General features: G+C 41.7%; 1 protein-coding gene across 2 annotated transcripts in view; it reads left to right on the top strand.

Annotated features, from left to right (window-relative positions):
* The first annotated feature begins 5629 nt into the window (after positions 1 to 5629).
* CNGA3 (cyclic nucleotide gated channel subunit alpha 3) overlaps positions 5630 to 13621 on the top strand; it is a 31529-nt gene continuing 23537 nt past the window's right edge. Inside the window, exons 1-2 of one of the 2 annotated variants that reach the window (XM_035315437.1) lie at positions 5630 to 5937; positions 9094 to 9164. The gene's annotated coding sequence lies outside the window, so the exon portion shown is untranslated. The remainder of the gene's footprint in view (positions 5938 to 9093; positions 9165 to 13621) is intronic. The other variant, XM_035315445.1, reaches the window with a different exon arrangement.

The following is a 13621-nucleotide window of genomic DNA, read 5'->3' as shown; positions in this document are numbered from 1 at the left end:
TGCAACAACTTGTGCTGATCTGCAGGCAAAGTATCACCAGCAGGTCAAGAGAGGTGATCCTACACCTCTACTCAGCATTGGTGAGGCCACACCTGGAGCACTGTGTCCAGTTCTGGGACCCCCAGTACAAGAGAGACATGGACATACTGGAAAGAGCCCAACATTGGGCCACCAAGATGAGCAAGGGACAGGAGCCCCTCTCCTATGAGCAGAGCTGGGGCTGCTCAGCCTGGAGAGGAGGCTCGGGGGGATCTCATCAGTGCCTGTAAATACCTGAAGGGAGGGTGCAGAGAGGACAGAGACAGGCTCTTTCCAGTGATGCCCAGTGCCAGGACAAGAAGCAAGGCTGCCCAGAGAGGCCGTGGGGTCTCCTCCTTGGGGATCTCCAAAAGCCGCCTGGAGATGGGCCTGGGCAGCCTGCGCGGGGTGGCCCTGCTGGAGCAGGGCTTGGGGCTGGTGGCCTCCAGAGGGCCCTGACAGCCTCAGCCCCTCTGTAGTGCTGTGATTCTGTGAAGTTTCTAGACAGGAAGGCACTTATTAAATACCACTTAAATATTAGGATTTTTCTAGACTCCAAAATAAGCTACGAAAGCCTTTATGTGGGCATTGGCAGCTATGTTCTAGTTTTATTAAAAGGAAAATTAAACTAAACACACAGTGAAGCCAGAATAAAAATCTATAAAATGAAATTCTTGGCACAACAGCAAAGCAAGAAAACATGAAAGAGAGAAGTAGATGGACACAGTTAACCAGGGCCTTGAGGCTAAGTGTGAGAAGTTCATGAAATGAAAGATGAAAGAAAACAAGAGGAAGAATTCAGAGTGGACTGGCAGTTGGGGAATTTCGCTTGCAAGCTCTGAAAAGGCTGGAGAAGAATAAAATGAGAAAGAAAGGTATGACAGAGAAGACTGTGTTTAATAACCAGGTAGCCAAGGATGAAGGCATGGAAGATTGGAACATAAGGGGTTGATTTTTTTTATTTTTATTTTTTTGAAGAGCCAGAACCCAGAGATGTTCCCTTCCCTATTGATTACATTTTCCAGCTGCAAGCTATCACCAATGCTTTGCTTAATTGTGGACAACGTGGATCCTTAATTTGCATATAGAATTGCAAGATACTTTGTTGAAATCAGACATTGTAATTCATGGTTTTTTTTTCCACCATCAGAGACCGATAATTTTAGGTCAGTGAGTTAAATCATCAGCATCACCGTGCTGAACAAATCTATTTTGATGCATGATGCCTTGCAGCTGTCAGCAGGTCGAACCTACTTGTTGATGGCTCTCAGAGGGCTGGATTAATGACTACAAATGAAGCACAGGCCAGACGTGGAAAGAAAATATCATGGAAGTTAGGAGAATGCTGGAAAGAAGGAATACTTATTTCCTCTACTGGCACGTTTTCTCTTATATCTAGCAGTTCAGGAAATTGAAAAGTGAAAAGGTTTATTTTATTTTATTTCATTATTTTATTTTTAGTTTTTCTGTCATCATCAGCACCTAAACAACTGGCCAAATTCTGACACTAGCAGGTTGAAACCTACTAGTAAAAAGGTTTGAATACAAACATAATTGTCACATAGGAATAAATATCAGAACTGGAAAATGTTGCCAAATTTAACACCACTCAGGATGTTTATCTGCCTGCTAGTGCCTGCTACTTTGACAATGACTGGTGAAAATAAACTGCAGTTGAGCCTTTTTGTCAGTTTTCTGTGTGTGCTCCACGTGACTAGCCAAGTATGTTTAGAGCACTGGTGGCTCCATACCAATGCTTCTCTGTGTTCTGTCCGTGCAGCTCTACTTTTCCAATATGCTTGTTCAATCTCTTCTGGAGATTGTTTAGCAGAATTGAATTAGTGAGCTTTGCAACTAGTTACATTCAATTTTGGACATTATTTCAGATATAATTACTAGCCACAGCCACTGAGACTGCCTTTGGAGAGGGATAGTCCCAATAACAACATCTGGAATATGCACCAATATTTAGAAAAGCTGCATATTTAGCTGACCAGATTTTTGTTTGGGTAAACTTATGTTAAAAAGAGCCCTTCCCCTTCTCTTTCTCACCCTTGTCTCCAAAACCTTGGTCCTCCCTTTGCTCCATGTTCACTGTTACTGTTGTGCTGCTTTAGTGATGCGTGCCTTGCTATTTGGACAACAGATGGTTTAATCACATATTTTTCTGCAGCGGCAGGGATCATCCCCCATGCCTGGTGGGTGGCATGGAGCACCTTGTCCCAGGTAACCTGTGCTAGCAACAGTTATTGCTCTGAATGGTTTCTCACCCCAGACTGCCACTTCAGTGTGAGACTGGCTGCAATCTCACCACTGGGTTTTGATTTGGCACCAGTAAAATCTGCGTTGTTCCAGGATGGGCCCTGTTTTGAGGGAGAAACATGTAGTGTCTCTAACACAACTGGAAAGCTGCAAATAAGGTGGCACACTTAATGGAGAACACTTAACATTGTGTGTATCTTTGGTGTTTAACATCCTACATAAAGAATATTGTAGTTGGCTTTGAACCCTCCAGAGAACTCTAAGTGTAGGACTGGTATTTCTACAGTGAATGATGACTTCTCAAACTATACAGACTACTCCAGGAAGAACCCAAGAGAGAGAAAGGAAAACAAACAGTGCATGCTGTAACTTTTATACACTTCTAGTATGCTCCATTTTCATTTTGAGAAATCAGTTACCTATTCTAAAACTTATGTAATTCAGCTTCACCTAAAAATTAAACAAAAACCTATATTAAAAAAAAAAAAAAGTAGTTACATTGACAGTGCATTAATTCCTAGAAAGGAAAATAGCATTTTTAAGCAAACACACATGTTATGGGAAGTGCTTGGAAAAATTAATAAACCTTTTTTTTTTTTTTTTTTTTTTTCCTTTATGAAACATTTTTCTCTCAGAGATTTAATTCTATGATATAAAAGTTGGATTTTTTGGTTACAATTTTTAAGGGACTTGTGACTTGGAGATGGGTTTCAGTTGCATAAATACAGATGTTATGCTGTTTGAGATGCACTGAAGTAAGGGGGGCAGCTGAGTGGAATTTGTATACGTGACACAGGATCTATGGGAGACTTGCGCCCTCTTGAAAATGCAACTAGAAGCTAAGCTGAGTTCTTCTATTTTGGGACTATTACTGTGTGTTCAAGGGGAGAGAGTATTTGCTCAGATATCTGAAATATCATTCCTTTTATGTTGGTCACTGAGAAGGAGTTTCATTGACTTCCATCGGTCAAAAACATCCACACATTTTTTTCCCCTGGAGGCTCTTCCAAATAGTTAACCACTTTTCAGAACTCTCCTTATTTTATTTGCAAAACTGCGTTTGAGGCTAAAGTCAAACGTCAGTGCAGTGGCAGATAGCTAGTATGACTGACTGCCCCTGAGTATTTTTCTCTGGAGAAAAACTGCATCTGATAGATGAAATGCCTGAACAGATGTAGATTATTAGGAAACACATCCAGTTTAACAAAAAGAAGACCATTTATGTTATGTTCTGTTATGCGTTTGTATTTTTTCTTCTTTAACCTCATTTTATTGTGTTCAGCTCTGGGGCCTTCCAACCCAAACTATTCCATGATTTTATATTTAACTAATGGTAGGAGAAGACAAGCAGAGCAGAGATTTCCTCAGTTTCCGTTCTTCATTTGACGATACTCAAATATGAACCTCATGTTATGGGGCCCTTGAATCAGCTACTGAATCATCCAGGAATATTTCATATAACTGTAATGTCACTGAAACATTGAGGGTTGAAGGTTTTTTCTGAATACTTTGATTAAGACACTGCTTAGCTCTCTCATAAACGTAAGCACTTTTCATAAATCTGTGATACAGTTTGTCAGATTTCATCATTATCACTACAAGAGCATTGCTTCTTGCCAGTCAGATATGAAGCCCAATACACGGAGGTCTCATCGGTGCATATTAAAGATGAACAGCCTCCATTACTGCTCTCCAGTATTAGCTCTTACAATCATTCCCCTCAACAGGCTTGTTTGGGAAGTAACAATCTTATCCCATGTCCTTTAGAAATGCTTTGCTTACATCTGGGAGGGACGCGGGTCACGAGGCAGAACTGTCTTTTTGTGTATGCATGTATAATTTACTTTTAGTTGCCTCCCTTAAATGGTTAATATATACATGGGGTATTTTTTACCAAAATAACACTTCTGTTGCAAATTTACACATTTCTGGGCCAAATACCAAGCTGAAATCAGTTGTGTCAAAACCAAGGAAAGTCACATCTCCCTACCAAAAAGCAGTAATATGTGTTAGATGAGAACTTGTTCCCCCTAAAATTGCAGACTCTGCAGACTTCTTTTCTTTGCATTCATCAGCACTAGCCTTTAAACTGTATCACAGACTTGGAAAGTTGCAATGCAACCACAGGTCCCAGCCCTCTTTCTATCCAGATCTGGGACCTTTGGAAAAATTCCACAGGTTTTTCATGGATTCCCTGCCCAAGCTCCTTTCATATAGCAAACAGAACATGGGGGCAATGTGCACGACTAGGCCTTGTAATAGGAAGCCAGGATATGCAAACAGTGCGTATCTAGACGTAAGACCTGTAATGTTCAACCAGCGTCTGATCTTCATGGGGGAAGACAGCAGCCTGGCAGGTCGTGCACCCTGGCAGGCTAGCTCCCATGCCTGTGCTTCCAAGATACTGCCTGGAGATTTCCAGGGATCAATGAGGCAGCAAAGGAAAAGCAAAAACATGCTCTTCAAATGCTTGCTGGGCACTTCTATTTTGATCAGCAAACACCATGTTACTCTGAAGACTGATGTGACAGCTGCTTGAGAAAGTAGACCTTGAATTTCAGATTGTGTTTTAAGAGTTTTAAGCTTTTACCTCTGAGTAGTGTGTGATGTGCTTAATTTTTGATATGTAAAATAATTTCTTAGGGCAGGGAGAGCAGTGAGTAATTCGTTCCCCCTCCACAGACCCGAGCACTTACATGCGTTTCTAGTCATGTTTTGCTCAGCCTAGCTGAACTGACGTTGTGCAGCAAGGTGCAACAGCCTCTCAGCTACAAACGACATGGCTTTGCTGGCTCTTTTTCCAGCCGAGTGGTTGTTTTACTGCGCTTTCACACACAGCATGTCGTTTCCAGCTTTTCAGGACCCTGCAAAAAGCAGCATCAGAGTCGGGTGAAGAAGTTCAGGGGAGCGTGAAAGCCTTCACGGACCTCAAACGTGACAAAACGGGGGAAACTGCCTGCCTGCTGCAGGCCTGGGGTGGCAAAATACGGGGAAAGAAACTTATCCAGCGGTACCCCGAGGAGAAATCCCTCGGGGCCACCTGCTCCTCACGGCCGCCCTCGGGCAGAGGCCCCACCCGCTCCCTCACGCTGCCAGCCTCCGAGGAGGAGGAAGATGATGATGAGGAGGAATAGGAGGAGGAAGATGAGGAGGAGGAAGGCGAGAGGGGAGCGAGAGAGCTGGGGGACGGCGCGGAGCCTCCCCGCCCGCCCTCTCCCCTCAGCATGGCCGGCGGTGGGATGGCGGCGGCGGGCAGCGAGGGGCTGAGGCGCCCGGCCGCCGGAGGAGGAGGAGGAGGAGGAGGAGGAGGTGGAGGAGGAGGTGGAGGAAGAGGAGGAGGGCATGAGCGCTCGGCGGGCCGCTCTGACGTTTTGATCCCTTCCGAGAACTTAACAGGATCGCCGAGCCCTCGGAGCGGCTTTTCCCGCTGAGCCGGGCTCAGGCGGGCGGGCTTTGGCCCTAATCCGCCCGGGGGCGGCCGCGCCGGGCCCGGCCCCGCCGGGGAGCTCTGGCGCCGGAGCCGGAGAGGAGCCGGAGCCGCGGATATCGCCGCGGAGATCGATATATCGCTATATCGCTATATCGCTCGCCCCCGGAGCCGGTTGGGCGGAGGGAGGGAGTTTGTGAGCGGCGACAGCGGCACGGAGAGCGCCAAGGGTGAGTCGGAGGAGGAGGTGTGGGGCTGCGGCACCTCTCCGCCTGCGCTCCGCTGGGCTCTACAAGTTTGCCGGGGAAGCGAAACTTACATGCTCTTTGTATTTTAAGCATTAATTTAACTAATTCACACAAAGATCTGTGGGGACGAGGGGAATCGCCCCGCTCTCGGTGCCTAAGGCACCTGTCCGGTCAGCGCCCCTAAGCTCCCTGCCGCCTGGTGCCTGTGGGGTGAGCCCGAGGGTGCCCCACACGCTGCCAAGAACAGGGTAGCAGATGCCACAGGGCAAGCTCCTTTCCTGAGGTTCCTGGAGCTCCCGCAAAACTGGTCTTGTTTTGACATCTCGTGTAAAATGTGTGAGGTGTAAACAAGTCCACGGTGTGCCTACGAGTGTGCAGGGTACAACAATTAGTATAGAGAGTGTCTTTCTCTAAAGCGTACTCTACCCACTTGCTAAAAGCCAAAGGGAAGATGAGGAAAAATGGCTTGAACACTGCTCTGCAAAAAATGATATCCAATGCAAATGTTGGTACTAGTTAATAATGAACATTTTTACTGTATTATCTACATTCGGAGTTGTTTCAATCAAAGCAAGGAGTAGGAGGACTACTATAATTAAAAATCTGTAATTTATATTGTTATAGTTGAGAAAATTTGAGTTCCAGGTGTTAGTTTTTGCAATGGCATAATTTTGCCTTTATTCTGCAGTTATTATTTTTTTTAAATATATATCATTTTCTTTGAGTGTGCATGCTAAAACCACCTGATTAGAAAAATTCACAGTTCAAGTGATAATGGGACTGTCAGGATGTCTAAGCAGCAAAGGTAATCAACGGTAAACAAGCAGTGAGCGGTACGAGTGAAGAGCACATCAGCTTTACGAAATTATACACCATGCTTCCGTGTCAGCGCCTCTCAGCTTTGCCTCCTGTGTGCTTCTGCTCATCCCAGCGTTTGTCATCCAGTTTGCACCCAAGCTCTGTCATTTCAGTTCAGCACGTTATCCTGAAGGCTTCTCCAGGGTTGCCACCTCTTTGCATTAGCATCTGTTAAATCCCCTTCTGCTGAAAGCCTTGCTACGATGGCATGTGAGACATGGCACAAATTGCCTCTCATGCTTTCCTTTCCTAGCCGAGTGGGATGGCTGTGGTAGTTTACGTAGAGTGGGAAGGGAGTGATTTGGAATGGGTAGCATTCATACACGTGTACATATAGATGTATTTTGTGAATACTATTGCAGTGAATCTGATACATTTTAGCTACATTCATCCCCCTGTTACGCTCACTTTTAACAGTAACTGTGCTGACAGAGATGTTGGCAGAACTGCTAAATTTTAGCTAGTGGTTACAGAAGCCTTGGAGAGCTTATTTTCCATACATAAACATGGATACCTGCATCATTACTGGCAACAGAAAGAACACAATATGTGCCTTGGTTGTGCAGTCAATTGTAATTTGTAACTTACTGTGCTGTAATTTACAATACTACGTTCAATATACACAGCTATTTTCTGCTCAGCAGTTTCCAGTCTAAGAATAACAAATTCACAGAAAATATCCTGGGAAAAAAAAAAGAAAAAAAAAGAAAAAAAAAAGGTAAATCTTCGAAGAAAATTGACATATGTTACTAATAATTCACAGGTATATGGGGGAACCCGAACCAAATAATTCAATTTATTTAAAATATTGTTTTGCTACCTCAAGGCATCAAGGACCTAGCCATCAAATGGATCAAGGATAGTCATATTAATTTCATTCTAAAACTATAAATTATACATGTAAGCAGTGTCATAACCCATGCGCATCCTGGAGTATCTATGAGGAAAAGTGTTTGTTGGACAGATCTTCAGTACTGGGGTTACTCGGCTGTGCATATAAATGACATGCACTTCCAATAGTGCCCATGGACTATTGAAAATGCAGTATGTTTTAGCAGGTAATCATAAAAATGGTAATTTTGAAAGAGCTCACAGGGTTTAAGAACTGGTGTTTTAAGCTGTTGGGTATCATGGTTGATGAGGGCATGGTGGTGCAGCCTGCTTATTATTTTTTCAACCCCTTGGACTTGTTCCAGTAGCCTTTATACAAAGCTCATTTCCTTGAGAGTTTGCCAGAGTTAAATCTGCAGGTTAATTTGGAAAGCTCTAAGACACTGAAAGAAAAAATGCACCATGTCTTCAGATCATACAGTTGCCTCAGGGTCCAGTTCTCCAGTCCTAGAAATCAATTTTTGCCTGTAGTGGTTGATATGTTTGCCTGTACTAGTTGAACTGCTGACTGTCATGAATAACACACACCACTCATGTACAGCTGAACTACAACTACTGCAAAGTGATGTAACAAGGATTATGTAGGTGGAGGTCAAATCCCAAAATAAATCTCAAGGACTTACCAGGGTTGAACCCGAGAGGCTGTGTGAGGATTTGGAAAGTGTTTTAACTAAAATGATGTAAGCGATCTGATGCAGCTTATCCCTGCTTCCAAAGCAATAAGTAAAACATTTTTCACAGCCTCAAGAACAACAGTATATTACCAACTACGCAAACATGTAAGATCCATTATAAAGTCAGAAGTAAAGTCACCTTTAACTCTGTGGCAGTGATAACTAATTCACCTTGTTTCCTCTTGGCGAGTGTTCCTTCTCAGCATCATATTTTTGGGTACCTGATTTTCTGCATGCCTTCTGTAGGAAGCCTGGGTGCTCAGCTTGGGAAAGCCACTGGATGGTGGCCTTCCTAAGAGTTACATCCCACAGCCTTCATACCTTTAGTCCTAAGTCTTTAATATTATGAAGAAATTAATAGGACCTAGTTTTCAAAATCAGGAAATGCTTATGTGAATCTGAAGCTTTAATTTGTCACTTGAACTCATGTTTGCTGTTAGACAACTGGCTGTCTTGATAAAATGGGTCTTTTATACAAAGCAGTGCATATAAAATAATTTGACATATAACAGTTGCAATTTAATCTAGAAGGAAGAGGACTAAACAGTACATGGACTACTTGCATTTGGAATAGGGAGAGCTATCGCTAATGTGTGATTTATTATATTTTCAGTAGGATAACACATACTTCTCGCTTGTCTCTTGTTTCAATCTCAGTGGTTTATGCACCAAAAATCAATATTATGGAGTGTGGAATTATTATTATCTCTTTCAGGTTAGTGTGACTGGTAACAAGGCAAGAAATACTGACCGAGGAAGAATGTGAGAACTCTGTGTAAGTCACAGGTAAAGATGTCAGTCTTTCAAGACCTTGGATTATTTCGGATAAGTTTTATTTTGCTCTCCAACACTAGAAAATTCTTCACTTCTGAAAAGTTGTGGCAACCTGTGGCAGTTTCTGTTTTCTGTGGTTTGACTCAGCATGCTTAAAGAGAAGTCACTGAGATCTCGAAAATCATGAGGATACTTCAAGGATCCAGTTCTCCAAGTTTCTTACCCCAAACTGGATAACTAGGCTTAGGCTTGCAGGACTATCTATGTGTCTGTCTGCCTACCCGCTTATCTGGCTACCTAAATATCTGCTTATCTGTCTCTGTATCTACTTAACTTTCTTGTGAGCTAGATACCTGTTTTGAGTGCCTACCATGGACTTACCAGGTACGTCAGCCTTTAGGCAGTCATGTTTTACCCTCAGTGTAACTTCCAGTGTTAAATATTCAGAGCAGCGAGTGTGCCTACGAGCTTGGGGAAAAAAGAAGGAGGGGTGGAGAGGAAAGCTGTTTTTGTCTGTTACCGTCCAACTCTATTGTATTAATTGGCAATAAAGTACAATAATTTTCCTCAAGTCGAGTCTGTTTGGCCTGTGACAGTACTCAGTGAGTGATCTCCCTGTCTTTGTCAACCCATGAGCTTTGTCATCTTACTTTCTCCTGTGGATTGCTGACGAGGAGTGAGAAAGCAGCTGGCAGCCAACCAAGGCCAACCCACTGCGATAACTGTCTTAAAATACAAAGACGAGCTCCGTGCAGTTCTTAAAACTGTCTTGTAAGCATCCACTTTTTGTTAAAGGTTTGGGATTGCAGACCCCAGCTGGAGCTGTCTCTTCAAGCCCTCCAAAAGGTTTGTGAGGAGCCTCACAACACTGCAGCGTTTTCCTGCTGGCTGACTCCTGGCAGCACCACGCTCACTGTGAGCTGCTGCCTAGACAGTTTCTAGCTGGCTTTGGATCCAATTTCATGGAATTGGGAGGAGATAAGCATTTCAAAACACACTTATTTTAGGAACCTTGGAGGTCTAGAAGGAACAAATACTTCTTTATTGGCTTATAATGTGTCAGAATTTCACGTGCTTCATGCAAGGCCAACTATGTTTATTCAGGAGGTCTCACTGCCTTCCCTGTACCCAAATCTCTGCATTGTTTATTTCTGCAGGTTCTGTGCTCAGCCTCTCTCTACCACATATGGGCTTGCATGGCACAATTTAATAATTCTTCCTCCCTTCTCCCAAAAGTACGTCAATGTGCTTCACTGCTTAATGGTGGGCTTGTGATTTTTTCCTCCTTCTTTCCTCCATTCTGGTGCAGACTAGGGGTTCAGAGTGCAGTGTACAATGAATTTAGATTTTACAGCTGAAATCATTGTAAGGGCTCTGAAATGAGCTCTGTTTGCCCACATATTTTTGTTTTATAATAAAATCTATTTTTTAATACAATATCTCCAATAAAATATAATAATAATTAACAATGAAAGGCTTCTTATTCGTTGCCTTTCTTGATCATCCTTGCCATGGTATTGTTCTGCAGTATATTTTGTTTAAGGGAAGGACTAAGGATATTCCAGTTGTGTCTGCACTGTTGTTTCACGGAACAGTTTTAATATTCTTTGTGCTATTAACACTGCCTGCATATACATCTTTCCTCATCTTGTTAGCTATTGTGTCAGCAGGCCTGCTTGGCACTGAGCAGGGCATTTCCCTGAGCCATACATATATAATGTTCAGGTTCCCTTTGTGAGAGCACACGGTTAGTTTGGGAGCCCATAAGGTTGTAGTTTACATGCTTTTTACCAGCATGCATTGATTTGCATTTGCCTACACCGCTTGTTACTTGCCATTGAGAAACTGATCTTGTTGATGTGGGTCACTGAAGTTCCCTGCAGTACTTTTTGCCATCCTCAGATCTTGGCTCACTGCTTGTTTTTTCATCCACACCATTAATGTCAGGTATTCACATGGAAGCCTGAGGAATTTTGTTCTTAAACTTCTGCAGTGGTGAAGGTTGCCTGTTTAATCCCGTTGTTGCTTTCCGTCTTCTTAGCTAGCTTTTCATCCAAAGCTGGGTTGGTTTGATATCCTGCGGCTTGTTTTATTTCTTCAGTAGTCCAGCTTTTGAAAGTCTAAATAAAGCATGCAACTGTTTGCTGTACTCACTACTCCACGGGTGTATTCAAAGCATCCCAGGAGATTAGCAATATCCAGCATCTATTAGTGGTGTCTAATTCCAGATTAGTAATACCTAATTCCAGGAGATTAGTAACATCTGGAGAAGCCATGCCAGTTTCAAGCTTACACATACACTTACAGAGGCCATGTCTCTTTTTAGTGAGGTACTACCTGTTGCTGGTAGCAAACTGGCTACGTCATCCCTGGAATTCAGAAGATTTTTATTATCTCATACTCCTATTGTCTTACCAGACATATTCATTTTGTTGGATATCATAAGCCAGGTGACTTTAGATTAAAAACTGTGGATAGTCATCAATCTGACTGTGAATCATCACAACTAACAACGGGTTTATTGTAGTGTTAGCTGGCAGAACTAGTGAAGATCTTAACTCAGTACTAACTTTGCATTGGAAATGCATCCTTAGAACAAAGTTAGTGCTTGGTTACTTATGAATCATTCTGCTTTTCTCACCATCAGGTTGTTAAAACTTTGAAGTAGAATAAAGTGGACGTCTAATGAGATATATGGGAAATACATGATGCTGTTGAGAGGAAGAGTGACAACCCTCCTGCAATGTGATGGAGAATTCTATTTTGGTTTAAAGAAAAAAGTGATTTGGCTGAGTTTTAAAGGAGAGTAGTGACTATACAGTGCAGTAAAATCCAAGGAACTCCTGCTATAACATCAAGTTTCGGGATCTGGGCAGTGAGACCATAAATGGTAGGCTACTTTTGCAGGTTTTAGTATACTGAACTTGAAAGAAATTAGTAATGACTAAAGGAAAACCACATTTTAATCTTATCTCAAATCATGTTCAAATTAATATTTGAGAAATGGGAGTCAAATACTCACTGCTGGGGCAAAATATATGTTCTAATCACCAAAGCACCATTGTGCAAAACCTATCTATTTATGTGGTACCAAGGATGTAATAGAAGCAATAATTATAACTCAGAAATTATTAATGATTATTATTATTACTTTTTTCCTGGAGATAAGAGACTTTTGGTACTATATTTACTTTGAAACAGATTCATTTGGCTGGCTAATTTATTAAAATATTTCTCTCTCAAAGGCTGAATTGTTTGAAAACAAATCATATTCATTGATATTTATAATGGATAAACAGTAACAATTCAAAATATTTTTGAACATAAACTGATTCATTTTGTAAGAATGTTTCAATTAACATTTTCATATGTAGATATATTTTTAGCATAAATTATCTTTGCTTCAGGAATCAGTTCTTCTGAGTGAACATTCAAATCTGAGAGTGGGTTGAAAGACCTCTTTTTATTTTCTTATATGAGTGTGTCATAGAAATGCTTTTTTTTTTTTTTTCCCTAGAAAAGCTTAAGTTAGCTGATATGTATTTAAAAACTGACACTGGTATCAGGTGACCTACACTGAAGTAAAATGAGAAGTTGGAAACACGAACCAGGTTTCCAATAGTTAAATATGATAACTGGGGACTATTTCTAGACCCATTTCATTACGTCTGGATGCAAAATTTTGATCTAATTTATATTTTGAAATATATTAAATAATTTAAATGTTATATATGATTCCCTCTAGTTCTCTTGAAATGGAGTAGGGGGTAAGTGAAGCATCTATTTTTTAGGAAAATGGATGGATAACATAGATCTAATAGTGGGTGATGAGTTTGCTTCGGCAATAATGCAGGGGAGAAATGCAGTTTCTGTAAGAGCTGTATTTCATTTGCTGCTAAAGTTGCATGTTGTATGGTCTGTGAGATGGGATTACAGGCAAGAAAGGGACAGTGGATGGTGTGAGGCATCCCAACAGAATTTGGTTCCGGTCACGTCTCAAACAGAAAAGGTTCCTGGATAGAGTTTCAATACTTAAAAAATTAAATTCAAAATTCAAAACTTTCACTGAAAGTCTTTCAGCCTGTCCTTTTGGAGGTACTTGTCTTGATGCTTAAAACCTGTTTTGCAGGTAATGGAAGTGATGCGAAGTAAACTTACTAATGTCCATAAGGCACTGAGGGACAAAGCTGGAAAGGAATTTGGGTGAATAACTTTTCTAGGTCTCATAGAAATTGGGCAGGAAGATCCCTTAACGGAGCTCGTCTTGAAATACTTGTAACAAAAATGATATATGAGAAGGCAACAGAAGAATGATGAGTATGCATTAGTGCAGGGTTTAGATAACATAGGATTAATGCATGGCGTGTATTAAGCTGAGAGATAGACTGAACTAATTATTTGTTTGGTCACTATGCGGTTTCAGAATGAAAAACTTCATAACAAAAATAGATATAGATTAGCGCACACAG

The sequence above is a fragment of the Oxyura jamaicensis genome, chromosome 1 (assembly GCF_011077185.1).
Source record: "Oxyura jamaicensis isolate SHBP4307 breed ruddy duck chromosome 1, BPBGC_Ojam_1.0, whole genome shotgun sequence".
In the NCBI taxonomy this organism is placed as follows: domain Eukaryota; kingdom Metazoa; phylum Chordata; class Aves; order Anseriformes; family Anatidae; genus Oxyura; species Oxyura jamaicensis.
The sequence above is the reverse complement of the archived record's forward strand: the minus strand, read 5'-3'. Positions and strand labels throughout refer to the sequence as shown.